Here is a 15,008-nt window from a genome sequence, read left to right as displayed (position 1 = left end):
CTGACAGGGGTGTAAAAAAAAAAACTGTCAGTATACAGTGCTGCAGGGGGTCACTGGGGTTCATCAGCTGAAGATCAGCTGATGAGCTCCGGTGAGCTAGAGACCATGGGAACATTCTTGTGAATGTTCCCACGCTAAACATCAGCTGATCGGTCATGAGACCGATCAGCTGATTACCGGCTTCATTAATCAGCTAATGGTCACGTGACCATGAGCTGATTGCTGCTGGCACTGATCACCTGATGGTCGCATGACCATCAGGCGATCAGTGATGTCACTGTAGGTCCTGGAAGTACACTGTGGCGCGTGAGCCCGCGCCCTGCAGTGTACCGTGAGCCCGCGCCGAAATCACGCCTAAATTGGTTGTGCTGCGGTTTGTGTAGCAATGATAATCCGCAGCAGAAATTTCCGCATCATGTGCACAGCACATGCGGATTATCATTGTTCTACATGGTAGACCTATTACCAAGTGGTTTTAATGCATTTCCGTGGCAAAAAAAACGGTGCGGAAACGCATTAAAACCGCATTGTGTGAACTCAGCCTTACAGTCATCCAGAATGATAAAATTCTCTAAATCTCTCCCAATGTGAGGAAGCATGTTTTACTGAATCTGTGCTTGTAAAGTGTCATACAAATCTGACATAAGTGACCAAATGTTTTGGCATCAAACAAACTAAAAGTAGTACTCTAATTCATAGACAGATATAATAATTTGCGCAGAGCTGTCGGATATAAAAGTTGTTGTAGAGTTGTTTTAAAACCGATAAATAAGTTTATTTGACATAGAATTAAAATACGTAAATAGCGATGTTTCTATATAAAAGTTTTTAGGGTTATGTCCAAAAAGGTAGATAAATTGAGATCCGATTTGATAGTAGGCAGTCAGTATAATCAGAGAGATCATAGGTTATTATTGACCCCTAGAGGGAAAAAAAGGGGGGAAAAATGTGTCAGTTATGATGTATCATTGCTCCATTACAGATGCTAATGAAGAGGAGTATTTACCTTCCTCATATTGGTGCGTTCCTAGATTATTTTCACCCGGTATGGTATGCCGTTGGCTAGGGTATACAGGTGCCTAATGTACAAGAAGTTCCACTGGATATGAGAAACAGAGAAAGTTTACAATATTATATAATTTTATATTATATAATTTATATATTTTTATAATTTTTATAATTTTTAATCCAACAAGATACCTGATGTGGGAGTACTGTATTTGTTCCTGGGATGGTACTTATGGATATAAAGGAATCTTTTTTGGAGGTAAAACAGAGCACCTGATTTCCTAGAGGAAGGTAAGAAATGGTAAGACTTCAGTAAAAAACAGGGGGAGGGGGGAATGTGCTAATCACTTGTAGCACCTGCTTTACCTGACAATTCTTAAACACTTATTTGGCTTTTTATTTATTGATCTTCCCAAGGTACATTCAATTGTGGGTATGCCTCCCCAGTTGGTATTAGTTTTGAGGTCGTTCCTATAGGTAGGTAGGTGGAAGGACCTGATATGCTAGTCCTTGATCCTAAATAGCAGAGAGGTATATGATCTTCTTATACCTGAGGATAATATTTGCCCAATAAGTACACTGTAGGATAAGGGCAGGTTCCCAATGTGAGGAACTATAGACACCTTTAGGATACGTTAGTATATATCCCCATTAGATGAAAGTCTTACCTCCTGCTGGAATATAACTGAATGCAGAAAACAGCAAGGGTAGAAACGTAAGTACACGCTGGAGGCACTGCTGTTATCTTTACATTACATCAATCGTTTACCTCGTAGATAGCTGAGCGGTGTTGAACGGCAGGATGAGAGTGAAGCAGAGCCCCGGCCGGTGACTCTATGCTTCCGACGGTACAGACTCGTTGGCGCGCAGGCTGCAGTGGAGCGGGCGAGACGAGTAGGACATTACGTGACGTCACACTCACGTGATGATCATGTGGTTGCACAGGTTACGGAGCACTGAAAGAGCCAATTCCGACGCGTTTCGGAAACAAACAGTTTCCTTCCTCAGGGATGGCTCTTGGTAGTATCCCAGCTGCTTTATATGCTTAGTGGGAAGTCCTTCAATCAAGGTGGGATGTCCTTTAGTCATTGAACGCGAATAGTTCAATTTCACTGTTGAGACCTTTTGGTCTCAATGTGTCCATATTAAAAATCCACTGGCTTTCAATCCTGGACATGCGTTTAATATAGTCCCCTTGTCGCCAGTGTTTGGGGACAGTTTGAATGCCGATCACTTGGGTACCAAAAATCTTCCTCCCATGTTTCGTAGTATAATGTCTAGAGAGGGGATGACCTACAAATTTGTTTTTAATGTTCCTAAGGTGCTCATTGATCCTTACATACAAAGGGCGCTTGGTGCGGCAGATGTATAACTTGTCTCATGGACATTTTAACCCATAAATCACTCCCTTTGTGGAACATGTGATAAGATTAGTAATTGGAAATTCAATATCCTGATTTGTAATGGTTTTATGTTTTTTTAGTGGTAGGCGTTTACAGACAGAGCATTTGTGACATGGGTAGAAGCCTATGTGATTACTTGATTGAGGGCACTCTATGTTTTGGGGATCACTCCTTACCGGATTTTTTACTGATGGAGCAATTATGTTCCTTAAGTTGTTAGCTCTTTTGAAAATAAATTTAGGTTGTGGAGGTATTTGATCACCAATAATTTTATCCTCCTTCAGGATGTTCCAGTGTTTTCGAACAATTTTTTTAAAAATTTTGATATTGGCATTGAATTGGGTGATAATAGGAATATCTGTTAGAATTTCCTGATTTTTTGTATCCTGATTCGTTGTATTATGCTTGACTTTATCAGTTAGTAAATTTTCGCACTGTAGCTCAGAAACAGCTTTTTGAGTAGCTTCTAAGAACTCCTTATTATAACCTTTTTCCAGAAATTTGTTGGTAAGTGTTTGCGCCTCCTCCTCAAAATCCGCCTTCTTGGAGCAATTTCTATATATTCTCATGTATTGGCTTCTTGGAATATTAAGTAGCCAATAAGGGAGATGGCAACTGTCCAGGGGTATGTAACCATTAACGTCAGTAGGTTTAGAGTATGTCCGTGTGAAAAGTTGACCTTGTTCAATATAGATATTAATGTCTAGAAAATTAACCTGCTGTTTGCTAATATTGGAGGAGAATTCAAGAAAGAATTCGTTAACATTAATATCCAATAGAAAGTCATCAAGTGACTTCTGGTCTCCAGACCAGATGAAAATAATATCATCTATGAAGCGTTGCCAGAGGACCAGATTCGCGCGCAGCAGACCGCCTGGATGAATGTGGAGATCTTCCCATCTCCCTACGTATAGATTGGCATAACTGGGCGCGAATCTGGTCCCCATGGCTGTGCCCCATTCCTGGGTGTAGTAGTTCATCCCATATTGAAAGTAGTTGTGGGATAAAATAAATTCCATGCATTCTTTAATAAATGTGATTTGTTCTGGAGGGGTTTCACTGAGTTTATTAAGGAAATAAGCAGCAGCTTCACAACCTTTTTGAGGTTGTATCACGGTGTACAGTGATGATATGTCAAGAGTGCCTAAAATGTAGTTGTCTTTCCAAGTGATCTTGTTTAGCATTGTGAGGATATGTTTACTATCCTTAATATAGGCAGGGAGTTGAGGGACAAGGTTCTGCAGATGGAGGTCTATGAATCTGGAGAGATTGGATGTGAGGCAGTGAATCCCTGAGATAACAGGTCTACCTGGGGGATTTTGGAGGAATTTGTGGATTTTTGGGAGGTAGTAGAAAACCGCCATTCTCGGGTAAGGTATATTGATATACTCAAATTCCTGCTTGTTGATGAACCCAAGATTTAATCCCTTTGTGGTGAGAATTCTCATCTCCTTCTTGTATAGTGGGGTGGGGTCTTCTTTGACTGGTTTATAAGTACGTGAGTCACTTAATAGTCTTTGGGCTTCATGTTGATACTGCTCTTGGTCAAGGATCACTATCCCTCCTCCCTTATCGGCAGGACGAATCACAATGCTCTGATTAGTTTGAAGTTGTTTGATAGCCTACCTTTCTTGAAAAGTTAAATTATTTTTAAAATTATGACATTTCTTGTCACTAATAAGGCGAATGTCATTCATGACATTCCTTTGGAAGCTTTGGAAGGACTCCGAATATTCATTAAGTGGATTGAAATTTGATTTATTTTTAAGATCAGTGTGAATATAAGATGTGGAGGAGGGGGAGGGGTTTAGAGGGTGGTAATTCTGTAGGGGGGGTTGTTTTTTCAAAAAATGTTTTTTTATAGCAAGTTTTCTCATAAATTGTTTAATACCTACGAACGCCTGAAATTTATTAAATTTGGATGAAGGTGCATATTTCAGGCCTTTATAGAGAAAAGAGATTTCATTACTTTTCAGAGAATAGCGACTTATATTGAAAATGTTGAGATTATCTGCTATTATCTCCTGGTGGTGTTTTTTCTTCATTTTGGTGAATCCCCCCCCCCCCCCTACAGCCCCTCTTCCGTTTTTTCTTGGTGCCATCTGAAAAAAATCCGAATTGATCGTCCTTTTACGAACCTGTGGGCGATTATTTATTATTTCATTCTGTAATGGTGTGGTTGTATTGATTGGGTCCATACCGTCTGGCTGAGGGGTATCTGAGTTGCTTTCTAGAGGATGATATCTGTTTCTTGTAGTTACGGGGGTATGTTGCATTATTGTAGTGCTATGAGGGGGGGGGGTTGTGGCAAGTAAATTATTTGTTTCTGGTAAATGAGAAGATTGTGTGATATTTTGGTAGGATGTTTGGGGGTCTAGCTCCGAAGTGGGGTATACTGAGAATCGATCTTCTGATGGTGCAGCATCTGAGGGTGTAGCGTCTACTTGATCAATAGTTTCGAAGATGATACTGACCCTCCTTTGGGGACGAGATCTGCCCTCAGGAATGGCATCCCTACCAAATTTTCTTTGTTTTTTTAGGATAATCTCCTTTTCCTTTTGGTGTATCCTATTCCTAATGCTATTGGATAAATTAATAATCTCAGGATGGTTCTGATATGGTTTGATTTCCGTATATAGTCTGGATATTTCCGCTTTGGATTCAATTAAATGTTTTTTCCTTTTATTTATTATAAATTGAACAGCCTGTCTTGAAAAATGATTTAAACATAGTTTCCCACTCCAGGAGGGTATTTGGATCCCCAATATCACCAGATAGTGGTTTGGAGACTACTAGTCCAGCTGGGATAGTGTCGAAGGCAAGATAGCGTTCTAAGGTCGGTATCTCCCACAAGTCGCGCATTTCCTTTAGAAGATGCTGCTCTACTGTTTTAAGTGATTCTTTAATATGGTCGATATTCTCAGTATTTGGTAGTGGTGTGGTATGATGGCATGCTAGGTTAAAGAACTTTTGAATTTTTTCAGTACGTTCCTTCCTGTCCATCCATAGGTCTCCCATATTGATGGGTAAGGTATATATAAAAGTATATAAAAGTATATAAAAGTAGTACAATCCCGAAGACTGCCTCTGAGTGTGGTAAGATAAAATTAGTTCAGAAGGGAAAAATATACAGTGACGCTCTCGGGAATAAGACCAACAGGTCTGTGGCGAATTAAAAACAAAACCACAGTTGTCTAAAAAAGTAAATAAATAGATAGATATAATAATTCGCGCTGAGCTGTCGGATATAAAAGAAAAGTAGAGTTGTTTTAAAACCGATAAATAAGTTTATTTGATCTGATGTTTATCTGATTATACTGACTGCCTACTATCAAATCGGATCTCAATTTATCTACCTTTTTGGAGATAACCCTAAAAATTTTTATATAGAAACATCGCTATTTACGTATTTTAATTCTATGTCAAATAAACTTATTTATCGGTTTTAAAACAACTCTACTTTTCTTTTATATCCGACAGCTCAGCGCGAATTATTATATCTATCTATTTATTTACTTTTTTAGACAACTGTGGTTTTGTTTTTAATTCGCCTCAGACCTGTTGGTCTTATTCCCGAGAGCGCCACTGTATATTTTTCCCTTCAGTACTCTAATTCTTACCCAGAAAGATTACAAAGTCTTGATTTGTTCTTCAAGGGAATCCGTCACAAGGTTTTTGCTATCTAATGTGAGAGCAACATAATGTAAGATACCCTGATTCTGACAGATAGTCTAACCTCATCTCTGCCACTGATTGGCAGCTTTCTGCCTATGCACAGTTTACACAAAAAGCTGCCAATCAGTGGTGTGGGTGGGGTTATACAGAGCTCAACATTCAGAAAACTTGTAGATCAGAACGGTCTAAAACAGTTTTTAATCAAAACAACAGCATTCAGTAAAGTAAGTGATACATCACTGGAATCAGGGTTTCTGTCCCTACATCATGCTGCCTTCGGATGGGTTAGCAAAAACCTGATGACAAATTCCCTTTAAAAGGAGTGGATCATCAATTTTTTTTTAAGGGATAATAAATACCGTCACATTTCAAGTATAATAAATGTATCTTACACTTCTCAACATTGAAATTGCAAAACCAAGAAGACAAAGTTGCGGAATTCTAAAAGTCAAAGCATTGATAGACATGTTAATGTTATGCAAATATTGAAAAAATAGAAACAAAATTTTTTTAATATTTCAATTTATTTACAGTATTGTGGGGACTTAGCCCCTATAAAAACCATGTTAGCACTGTACCTTTAAGGCTGTGTGCACATAATGCAGCTTTTGCCACTTTTTAGCGGCGTTTTTGTTGTGCGTATTTGTCACAAAACCTGAAGGGATTCTTGATGCCAGCAAAGTGAATGAGAATCCTGAAGGGCCAAGCACACACTGTTTCTTTGTGACTTGCAGATTTGGTGCAGATTCTAGTCTGCAGCATGTCAATTCTTTCAGCGTTTTTTTCACTCATGGACTTCAATGAAGTCAATAAAAAAGGCTATAAAAACCGCAGGTATAAAAATTATTGCAGATTTGCTGCCTTTTTCTAGCATTTTTCCTCCAAAAAACGCAAGGGTGTTAATAAAGGAAAAGGATGTAATGTAACCAGGAGGAAGAGGAAACTCCAACACTTTGTGTGTTTAGGTGAGTATGTGTATGTATGTATACAGGGGCTGGCTGGCAAATTTAAGTCTGGGGGGCAACACATAGCAATGGCCCACAAGTTGCATCGGAAAATACACAGTATAATGGGCCAACGGCTCCTCTATACACAGTGTGATGGGCCCACAGCTCCCCTATTTACAATATGATGGGCCTACAGTTCACCTATACGCAGTATGAGCCCACAGTTTCCCTATACATAGTATGATGTCCTCACTGCTCTACTGTACATAGTATGATGTCCTCACTGTTCCCCAAAACAGAGTATAATGCCACCACAGTAGTCCTCACACTGTATAATGGCCCCCAAACTGTATAATTGCCCTCACGCTGTATGATGGCCCCTTCTGTAGTCTCCACATTTTATGATGGTTCTCACAGTAGTCGTCACTTTAAGGTCCCCCACATTAGTTCCCATACTGTATGATAGCCCCCACAGTATATAATGACCCTCACATTAGTCCTCAATCTGTATATTGGTCCCCACATTAGCCCCCATAGTGTATGAGGGCACCCCACAATTGTCCCTACAGTATGATGGCTCCCAAATAAGCCTTCATACTGTATGATTGCCCCCACATTAGCTCCCATGTTGTATAATGGCCCCCATACTTTGAATGGCTGCAACAGTAGCCCCTAAAATGTATAAAAGTCCCCCTCCCAACTGTATGAGTGTCTGCCATATTCTATGATGCTCCCACAGTCACACCAAAAGTTTTAAGCAAAATAAAAAACGTCATATATTCACCTAATCCAGGATCCCAACGATCACACTGGGCAAACCAACGTGTTGATGTAGCTGCACTACCACTCTCAGCCATGGCAGGATGATGCAATAGCCGAGGTGCTGGCACATGCACAGGGCATCAGAGTCCCAACGCGACATGATGAAGTATCCGCGCCGGGATTCTGAGTTTCCTGTCCGCGCAACGGCATCTTGGTCATTGCATCATCCTGCCGGGGCTGAGAGTGGTAGTGGAGGGAGATCATGTCTCCCTGCTCTACCACAGAGTTTAACTGTATCGGTGCACTGCAGAACCTCCCCCATAATATACATTGCTGCAGACCCCCCACAGCCCATCAAACTATACACAGCTGTGGCCCCCACAATGATATACACAGCTGTGGCCCCCACAACGATAAACACTGCTGCAGACCATTTTAATATAAGCCCTCCATCCACCCTACCACAGTGCACAGTACATACCCTGACCCCTGTGACACCTGTCACTACACATCCATTTTACCAGTTATTCAGGGGCCAGGAGCTCCTCAGTGCAGCAGGAGGGAAGCTCTGAAACACAGCACAGGAAGAGGGAGGTGGAGCCAGCAGTCCTGCTCCGCAAAGGGCCTGGGCTGCAGAGAGAGGAAGCTGGGAATCCCCTTCAACCAGCCGCTCTGTGACAGGACATGGCCATGCACAGCATGCTGCGTAGGAACGTCTGATGCGGCCAGGCAGTAAATCTAAAAGTTACAGTGCTGGCCTTCGCCTGGTGCAGGACCCAACAAGAGGAGGGCAATTCTAGACTGCATTCTAACTAACAGGTAGTGATGAGCGAGTATGCTCGCTACTGCTCGGTGCTCGCCCGAGCATCTCACTGCTCGAAATGCTCGGCGCTCACCGAGTATTTCCGGGGTTGCTTGGCGGGAGCTCACGTCCCCTCTCTGCATGTTTGGCGCTCTTTAGAGCGCCAATCAACATGCAGGTATTGTCTGCCATACACTGTAATGCCGCAGCCATGTTGGTTGTGGCATTACAGTGAATGGTTGGCCGCACAGCTTCATCTGGTCTATATCAGATCTGGCGCCGCCATGCTCGTCATAGTCACTCCAGAATCAGACAGTGTAGGGAGAGCTGCTGCTGAGCTAGGGAGAGATTTGTTTGTTTCTAGTTAGTGTAGGTATACCAGACTATATTAGAGACACATATCCATCTCAACTAACAGTCCTTCTGAGGACTAATCCAGCTGCAGAGATATCAGTGCTAGGCAGGCTGGCAGGGTGTATAGCAGACTGCAGTGCACATAGCAAGAGGGTCCATTCCAGTTCTGTCTGCTGGTGCTTTTACAGACATTTGTAGAAATAGGCCCAGGTATCAGGGGCCAGAAATATATTTTTTTATCTTAATCCTGATTATTTGCTTAAAAATCAATCCAGAGAACACTGATTTTCTGCTCCTTTTGCTTGTTGGCACTGCAGAATACAGCCAGGTCCTTTTCATATTACAGCACTAAAAATCCAGCTATTTAAAACTGTGGTTTGTCCGTCACAAGGATCACATATAATTGCCCTGAAAATTCTGCCATTTCTGGCCTCCATTTAAATTTTGTTTCAGTGTGTCAGTGAAGCTATTGACACCAGTTTGCTGTTAACAATAGTTACCTACAGGCCAGCTATTTAAAACTGTGGTTTGTCCATCACATGGATCATATATCAGTTCGTTCCAAATTCAGCCATTTGTAGTGAGCGTGGAAGATATTGTCCTCCATTTAAAATGGGCAAGGCGCGTGGCAAGGGACGGGGAATTTGATGTGATGGTGATGGTGCATGCAGAGGCCGAGGCCGTGGGCAAGCTGAAATTGTGCCACAACAAACACCCAAATCTTCTCGCTCAACCTTCCTGTCCCAATTAATAGGGGACCGCAGAACACCACTATTGAACACAAAGCAGTGTGAAAAGGTTATTGATTGGATAGCAGATAATGCTTCCAGTCACTTAGCCACCACCACCACCCTGTCTCCCACATGGTCAAGTCTCAGTAGCCGTGAGTTTGGACTGCATATTCCTCACCCTGATCCTCCTTCCTCCCACCATGCCGAGTGCCCAGAGACAACTGATCCCACACTTGGACACTCCGAAGAGCTGTTCACTTTTCCATTTATAGATTTGGGCCTCTCGTCTGGTCCACTTGAAGCGGGGCAAGAGGAGATTGCATGTAGCGATGCCCAAATATTTGAGTAGCCACGGTCATACGAAGGCGGCGGTGGGAAACTGTTACAAGAGGTGGACGATGATGAGACACAATTGCCAGAAAGTCAGGAGGAGGACCAGGGTGTGGAAGTGGAAGACAAGGTGGTGGATGATATAGTAACTGACCCAACCTGGCAAGAGAAAATGCAGAGCGAGGACAGCAGCACACAGGGGAGGGAGGCAGAACACTCCCAACAGGCAGAAAGAAGCAGTGTGGTGGCCGCAGACAGAAGGCGGGCAACCTTTCCCCGTAACACCAACATGACGGAAGATGCCAGTACAACTGTTAGGTCTTCCCGAGTCTGGTTGTTTTTTAAAGACTCTGCTGGTAACCCCAAGAAGGCCATTTGCACCACCTGCCAGGCCAGCATCAGCAGGGGTAGCAAAACTACCAGCCTGACCACCACCAGCATGATCAGGCACATGGCAGAAAAGCACCCGACTTTGTGGGCCGAACCCCAGGGTCCAGGAAGAGTGTTTGCGGGTGACACCACTGCTTCTTCCGCTGTTGTGCGTGCAAGCCAATCCCCTGTCCATAGTGCATGCGAAGATGCCTCCTGCCCTGCACCTGTCGTTGCACACTCTCAACTAGCACTATCAGCAAGCTTTTCCTTGTCCCAGTGCAGCGTTCAATTGTCCCTACCCCAGTCCTTGGAACGCAAGTGCAAATATGCAGCCAACGCCCCACAGGCCACACTGCTAAATTCCCACATTTCGCGACTGCTTGCCCTCGAAATGTTGCCTTCTAGGCTCGAGGAGACGGAAGCTTTCCGCAACCTGATGGCTATTTCTCCCGGTGTGCCGTCCCCGCATTACACAAGCACGTGTCCCACAACATTAGCCGTGCCCTCAACAATACAGTTACAGGGAAAGTCCACCTAACCACGGACACGTGGACAAGTGCTTGTAGGCAGGGATGGTACATCTCACTGATGGCACACTGGGTTAACATAGTGGAAGCCGGGACCCAATTGGACCTTGGGACGGAATACATCCTCCCAATGCCGAGGATTGCGTGCCCTAGGTCAATTAGGGTTGCACTCACAGACTACAACTCCTGCACCTCATCCTCCTCAGCCTCCTCCTCCTCTTCAGCCTCCATCTCCGAAGTGACCACATCAGTCACAAGCTGGAAGCACTGCAGCACTGCCTCGGCCAAGCGGAAACAGGCTGTGCTGAAGCTAATATGCTTAGGTGACAAACCGCACAATGCTGAAGAGCTGTGGACAACTCTGAAAGAGCAGGCAGATCTGTGGCTCACACCGCTGAACCTACAGCCAGGCATGGTCGTGTGTGACAATGGCCGGAACCTGGTGGCAGCTCTGAGGCGAGGCGAGCTCACACATGTACCATGCCTGGCCCATGTGCTTAACCTCGTGGTTCAGCGGTTTCTCAAAAGCTACCCGGAGCTGTTGAATCTGCTTGTCAAAGTACGCCGCCTGTGTGCCATTTTAGAAAGTCAGCTACAGCTTCCGCTGCCCTTGCCATGCTTCAGCAGAGTTTGCAGCTTCCAGCTCACCGACTGGTGTGTGATGTCCCCACGCGTTGGAACTCTACACTGCAGATGTTGGGAAGGATTTGTGAGCAGAAGAGGACCGTTGTTGACTACCAGCATCAACAAGGCGTTCGGTATTCAGTTCAGACTCTACACATAAGACCTCAGGAGTGGAAATGGATGTCAGACTCTGTACCATCCTCCAAAACTTTGGGGACTCCACCAATATGGTGAGTGGCGATGATGCCATAATTAGTGTCACCACCCCGCTTCTCTGTCTTCTGAAATGCTCTCTGCTCACAATCAAAGAGGATGCATTGCAGGCGGAGCACGATGAGATGGAGCAAGGAACCATACAGGGTGATTACACACAACCCAGCCTCATCTCATCCCAACGTGGATTTGGTGACAATGAGGAAGAGGAGGAGGAGGAGGAAGAACAGGAGCTAGTTTCATGCGCTATAGACTGTACTACCTGCACAACCATCATACCGTCTATTCAGCATGGATGGCCTGAGGACAGGGAGGAGTAGAAGGAGGAGGAGAGCATGGTCCGTCATCCTCTTGGTGAGGACACAGAAGTCTTGCCTGTTAGCAGTCTGGCATGCATAGCTGAGTTTATGTTACGCTGCCTTTCCCGTGACCCTCGCATTCTCAAAATTTTGGGTGACAGTCATTACTGGTTAGTGACACTTCAAGACCAACGCTACAAGGAGAACTTTATATCTCTTATTCCTGAGGCTGACAAGTCTACAAAAATGGGGCAGTACCAGAAGGCCCTTGTTGCGGAACTATTAAAAAAATTCCCATATGAAAGCGCTGGTGGCAGAGGTCACAGTCCGTTGGACTACCAAGGACTACAGCCAAGAGAGACACAACTCCAATTCAGCAGAGGCAGTGGAACACTGTCAAAGTTCTGGTAGAGCTTTCTCAGCCCCTCCCATCACACAGAACCTGAGGCGCGGGGTACTCTCACAAGGAGTACAAAGTTTGGGAAGATGCTGAGGGAGAACCTTGCAGACTGTACCAACGTCCTCTGTGATTCCTCTGTGCCTTATAATTATTGGGTATCCAAGCTGGACACGTGGAATGAACTGGCTCTCTACGGCTTGGAGGTCCTGGCCTGCCCTGCCGCTAGCGTTTTATCAGAGTGGGTTTTAAGTGCCGCTGGTGGAATTATAACTGATAAGCGCATCCGTCTGTCAACTGAAAATGCTGACAGGCTGACTCTTATAAAAATGAACAAGGGCTGGATAGGGACAGACTTCTCAACACCACCAAATGATAGCAGCGTAATATAAACTCAAATCCAGTGTCTTTTTTTGGGAGGTGTATTCCCATGCACCTTTTCACACCCACACATGGGTATACGCTTCCTGATTTTAACTATTTGCTCTTGTCCTCCTCCTTCTCCTCATCCTCATCCTCCACCACAATATCACCAGGGTGACCGTGGTCCCTGATGCAACACCCACATAATTTTTTTAAAGGGTGTTTATGATGCCCGTAAATTTTTTTAATTTTTTTTTATACAGTATGTTCATGTATGGGCATTACAAGTATAGGACACCCGCTCCTTTCTAATGGGAACATTTTTTATGAGGCCCTCCTCCACGTCTTTTCCAAGGAGCATTGGAGTGCCTCCCAATTTTTGGCAGCCCTTGCATTTACTGCATAGGCCAACACTATGAGAGATCCACTTCCTAATAATGGGAACATTGTTTTCAGGAGGCACTCTGACCTCCACATCTCTTCTAAAGGGGCATTTTGGTGCCTACAAATTTTTGGCAACCCTTGCATTCACTGCATAGGCAAACACAATGGGAGACCCACTTCCTAATAATGAGAACATTTTTTTTCAGGAGGCCCTCCTCTAAGTCTCTTCCAAGGGGCATTGGAGTAGGTCCAAATTTTTGGCAGCCCTTGTATTCACTGCATAGGCAAACAGTATGGGAGACACACTTCCTAATAATGGGAACATTGTTTTCAGGAGGCCCTCCTCTAAGGCTCTTCAAAGGGGTATTGGGGTGCATCCAAATTTTCAAAGTGGTATTGGGGTGCGTCCAAATTTTGGGCAGACCTGCCACTCACTGCATACGCAATAACAGTATAGGAGACCCACTCTTTAGCAATGGGAACAACAAAGCATAGCCGGCTGATAGCTCTCTAAGAGTAGCGAGGGCCGACTGCTGGCCCTTTAAGAATAGTAAAGGCCACCTGATGGCCCTGTAAAAATAGGCTTTGTGACTTTCAGACTCCCTCCATTATAAATGAAACAGCATGTGTCTGATCATGTCTCACACACCACATGGCCAGATAAGGTTGTAAAATGTTAAAATGACATTTCCCGGTGAATGCATTTTTCATAGTTGAAAGCATTGCAAAAGTGCAAAAACACATCAAAAATGCTACGTGTCAACATAACCCAAGGTGTGGAGGAGTATTTTTGTTTTTGGTTATTTATTTTGCCTTATACACAAGTCATTACCCTGGAAAGGATGTTCCTTAACATATTTCCCAGTAAAATCTATTTTGGTTTCATTTTTGTATGTTTTATTGTGAGGCCATAAAAGTGGCATAATACCTCTGACAACGTTGTTGACAGCAGTGACCTGGGAGTCAGAAATGCTTCCAGGGGTCTTCCCTGTTACGCTCACGCCCAGACTGACTGGCGTGAGCGTGGTTAGTGGTCCCACTGGGCCACGAACTGAGGAGTGCTTGGAGGGGCGTGACTAGGGGCCTCGCCTGATCCGACCACGAACATATGGCGGCTTAATCGACTCCGTGGTCTGAGGAGGGACGTGGGAGGTGGCCCAGGTGCTACTCCAGGTCAGAACCCGGTCACAGCTGTCGACCCACACCGGGGAATGCAGGAACGGGCAGGCATGGCTGGTATGCAGACAGGTGGGTACTTCCTGGCACGGCTGGTATGCAGACAGGTGGGTACTGGCAGGCACGGCTGGTATGCAGACAGGTGGGTACTGGCAGGCACGGCTGGTGTGCAGACAGGCAGATACTGGCAGGTAGGGACGCAGGCTGGATAGGGACCAGTACAGACTGGGATACAAGAACAGAGCTGCAGGTGCGGTGTACAAGCAGAGCAGAACTGCAGGCGCGGAGGACAAGCGGAACAGAGCTGAGCGAAACTGCAGGTGCGGAGGACAAGTAGAGCAGAGCGAAACCGCAGGTGCGAAGGACAAGCAGAGTAGAGCAAAACCGCAGGTGCGGTGGACAAGCAGAGCAGAGTGAAACCGCAGGTGCGGTGGACAAGCATAGCAGAGGAAAACCACAGGTGCGGTGGACAAGCAGAACAGAGCGAAACTGCAGGTGCGGTGGACAAGTAGAGCAGAGCGAAACCGCAGGTGCGAAGGACAAGCAGAGTAGAGCAAAACCGCAGGTGCGGTGGACAAGCAGAGCAGAGTAAAACCGCAGGTGCGGTGGACAAGCATAGCAGAGCAAAACCGCAGGTGCGG

Source organism: Phyllobates terribilis, unplaced genomic scaffold (genome assembly GCF_046119375.1).
Source record: "Phyllobates terribilis strain yellow unplaced genomic scaffold, ASM4611937v1 Scaffold_9__5_contigs__length_417890890, whole genome shotgun sequence".
Classification (NCBI taxonomy): domain Eukaryota; kingdom Metazoa; phylum Chordata; class Amphibia; order Anura; family Dendrobatidae; genus Phyllobates; species Phyllobates terribilis.
This window is presented reverse-complemented; position numbering follows the sequence as displayed.